We start from the raw sequence: 5,179 nt of genomic DNA on the forward strand, positions 1-5,179 counted from the left end.
TCGCCTGCGGGGAAGCGGAGAGACCCCATATCACTCACTCAGCTACATTCACTAATACCACTCATATCCCCACTCAGCTACATTCACTAACACCACTCACATCGCTCGCTCAGCTACATTCACTAACACCACTCACATCACTCACTCAGCTACATTCACTAACACCACTCACATCGCTCACTCAGCTACATTCACAAACACCACTAACATCACTCACTCAGCTACATTCACAAACACCACTCATATCGCTCGCTCAGCTACATTCACAAACACAACTCACATCCCTCGCTCAGCTACATTCACAAACACCACTCACATCGCTCACTCAGCTACATTCACAAACACCACTCACATCCCTCGCTCAGCTACATTCACTAACACCACTCACATCACTCACTCAGCTACATTCACTAACACCACTCACATCGCTCACTCAGCTACATTCACAAACACCACTAACATCACTCACTCAGCTACATTCACAAACACCACTCACATCGCTCGCTCAGCTACATTCACTAACACCACTCATATCACTCACTCAGCTACATTCACAAACACCACTCATATCACTCACTCAGCTACATTCACAAACACCACTCACATCGCTCGCTCAGCTACATTCACTAACACCACTCACATCGCTCGCTCAGCTACATTCACAAACACCACTCATATCACTAACTCAGCTACATTCACTAACACCACTCACATCCCTCGCTCAGCTACAATCACTAACACCACTCACATCCCCACTCAGCTACATTCACTAACACCACTCACATCGCTCACTCAGCTACATTCACAAACACCACTCATATCACTCACTCAGCTACATTCACAAACACCACTCACATCGCTCGCTCAGCTACATTCACTAACACCACTCACATCGCTCGCTCAGCTACAATCACAAACACCACTCATATCGCTCACTCAGCTACATTGACATACACCACTCACATCGCTCACTCAACTACATTCACAAACACCACTCACATCGCTCACTCAGCTACATTCACATACACCACTCACATCCCTCACTCAGCTACATTCACATACACCACTCACATCCCTCACTCAGCTACATTCACATACACCACTCACATCGCTCACTCAGCTACATTCACAAACACCACTCACATCGCTCACTCAGCTACATTCACATACACCACTCACATCGCTCACTCAGCTACATTCACATACACCACTCACATCCCTCACTCAGCTACATTCACTAACACCCCTCATATCGCTCGCTCAGCTACATTCACTAACACCACTCACATCGCTCACTCAGCTACATTCACTAACACCACTCACATCGCTCGCTCAGCTACAATCACAAACACCACTCACATCACTCACTCAGCTACATTCACTAACACCCCTCACATCGCTCGCTCAGCTACATTCACTAACACCACTCACATCGCTCGCTCAGCTACAATCACAAACACCACTCACATCGCTCACTCAGCTACATTCGCATACACCACTCACATCACTCACTCAGCTACATTCACATACACCACTCACATCGCTCGCTCAGCTACATTCACATACACCACTCACATCACTCACTCAGCTACAATCACAAACACCACTCACCTCGCTCGCTCAGCTACATTCACTAACACCACTCACATCACTCGCTCAGCTACAATCACAAACACCACTCACATCGCTCACTCAGCTACATTCACATACACCACTCACATCACTCACTCAGCTACAATCACAAACACCACTCAAATCGCTCGCTCAGCTACATTCACATACACCACTCACATCCCTCGCTCAGCTACAATCACAAACACCACTCACATCGCTCACTCAGCTACATTCACATACACCACTCACATCGCTCGCTCAGCTACAATCACATACATCACTCACATCACTCACTCAGCTACAATCACAAACACCACTCACATCGCTCGCTCAGCTACATTCACTAACGCCACTCACATCGCTCGCTCAGCTACAATCACAAACACCACTCACATCGCTCACTCAGCTACATTCACATACACCACTCACATCACTCACTCAGCTACAATCACAAACACCACTCACATCGCTCGCTCAGCTACATTCACATACACCACTCACATCCCTCGCTCAGCTACAATCACAAACACCACTCACATCGCTCACTCAGCTACAATCACATACACCACTCACATCCCTCGCTCAGCTACAATCACATACACCACTCACATCACTCACTCAGCTACAATCACAAACACCACTCACATCACTCACTCAGCTACAATCACATACACCACTCACATCCCTCGCTCAGCTACAATCACAAACACCACTCACATCGCTCAGTCAGCTACATTCACATACACCACTCACATCACTCACTCAGCTACAATCACAAACACCACTCACATCGCTCGCTCAGCTACATTCACATACACCACTCACATCCCTCGCTCAGCTACATTCACAAACACCACTCACATCCCTCACTCAGCTACATTCACATACACCACTCACATCGCTCACTCAGCTACATTCACATACACCACTCACATCGCTCACTCAGCTACAATCACAAACACCACTCACATCGCTCACTCAGCTACAATCACAAACACCACTCACATCGCTCACTCAGCTACAATCACAAACACCACTCACATCGCTCGCTCAGCTACATTCACATACACCACTCACATCGCTCGCTCAGCTACAATCACAAACACCACTCACATCGCTCACTCAGCTACATTCACATACACCACTCACATCGCTCACTCAGCTACAATCACAAACACCACTCACATCGCTCACTCAGCTACAATCACAAACACCACTCACATCGCTCACTCAGCTACAATCACAAACACCACTCACATCGCTCGCTCAGCTACATTCACATACACCACTCACATCGCTCGCTCAGCTACAATCACAAACACCACTCATATCACTCACTCAGCTACATTCACAAACACCACTCATATCGCTCACTCAGCTACATTCACTAACACCACTCACATCGCTCACTCAGCTACATTCACTAACACCACTCACATCCCTCACTCAGCTACAATCACAAACACCACTCACATCGCTCGCTCAGCTACATTCACATACACCACTCACATTGCTCGCTCAGCTACATTCACTAACACCACTCATATCACTCACTCAGCTACATTCACAAACACCACTCATATCACTCACTCAGCTACATTCACATACACCACTCACATCACTCACTCAGCTACAATCACAAACACCACTCACATCGCTCGCTCAGCTACAATCACAAACACCACTCACATCGCTCGCTCAGCTACAATCACAAACACCACTCACATCGCTCGCTCAGCTACAATCACAAACACCACTCACATCGCTCACTCAGCTACATTCACATACACCACTCATATCACTCACTCAGCTACATTCACAAACACCACTAACATCACTCACTCAGCTACATTCACAAACACCACTCACATCACTCACTCAGCTACATTCACATACACCACTCACATCACTCACTCAGCTACATTCACAAACACCACTAACATCACTCACTCAGCTACATCCACATACACCACTCACATCCCTCACTCAGCTACATTCACATACACCACTAACATCACTCACTCAGCTACATTCACAAACACCACTCATATCACTCACTCAGCTACATTCACATACACCACTCACATCACTCACTCAGCTACATTCACAAACACCACTAACATCGCTCGCTCAGCTACAATCACAAACACCACTCACATCGCTCGCTCAGCTACAATCACAAACACCACTCACATCGCTCGCTCAGCTACAATCACAAACACCACTCACATCGCTCACTCAGCTACATTCACATACACCACTCATATCACTCACTCAGCTACATTCACAAACACCACTAACATCACTCACTCAGCTACAATCACAAACACCACTCACATCGCTCGCTCAGCTACAATCACAAACACCACTCACATCGCTCGCTCAGCTACAATCACAAACACCACTCACATCGCTCGCTCAGCTACAATCACAAACACCACTCACATCGCTCACTCAGCTACATTCACATACACCACTCATATCACTCACTCAGCTACATTCACAAACACCACTAACATCACTCACTCAGCTACATTCACAAACACCACTCACATCGCTCACTCAGCTACATTCACATACACCACTCACATCACTCACTCAGCTACATTCACAAACACCACTAACATCACTCACTCAGCTACATCCACATACACCACTCACATCCCTCACTCAGCTACATTCACATACACCACTAACATCACTCACTCAGCTACATTCACAAACACCACTAACATCACTCACTCAGCTACATTCACATACACCACTCACATCACTCACTCAGCTACATTCACAAACACCACTAACATCACTCACTCAGCTACATTCACAAACACCACTCACATCGCTCACTGAGCTCATTCACATACACCACTCATATCACTCACTCAGCTACATTCACTAACACCACTCACATCCCCCACTCAGCTACATTCACTAACACCACTCACATCCCTCGCTCAGCTACATTCACATACACCACTCACATCACCCACTCAGCTACATTCACAAACACCACTCACATCGCTCACTCAGCTACATTCACTAACACCACTCACATCCCGCTCAGCTACATTCACATACACCACTCACGTCCCCCACTCAGCTACATTCACATACACCACTCACATCCCTCACTCAGCTACATTCACATACACCACTCACATCCCTCACTCAGCTACATTCACATACACCACTCACATCGCTCGCTCAGCTACATTCACATACACCACTCACATCCCTCACTCAGCTACATTCACATACACAACTCACATCCCACTCAGCTACATTCACAAACACCACTCACATCCACACTCAGCTACATTCACTAACACCACTCACATCCCTCGCTCAGCTACATTCACATACACCACTCACATCACCCACTCAGCTACATTCACAAACACCACTCACATCGCTCACTCAGCTACATTCACTAACACCACTCACATCCCGCTCAGCTACATTCACATACACCACTCACGTCCCTCACTCAGCTACATTCACATACACCACTCACATCCCTCACTCAGCTACATTCACATACACCACTCACATCCCTCACTCA

The sequence above is a fragment of the Lampetra planeri genome, chromosome 10, assembly GCF_965212315.1.
Source record: "Lampetra planeri chromosome 10, kcLamPlan1.2.h2, whole genome shotgun sequence".
In the NCBI taxonomy this organism is placed as follows: Eukaryota; Metazoa; Chordata; class Hyperoartia; order Petromyzontiformes; family Petromyzontidae; genus Lampetra; species Lampetra planeri.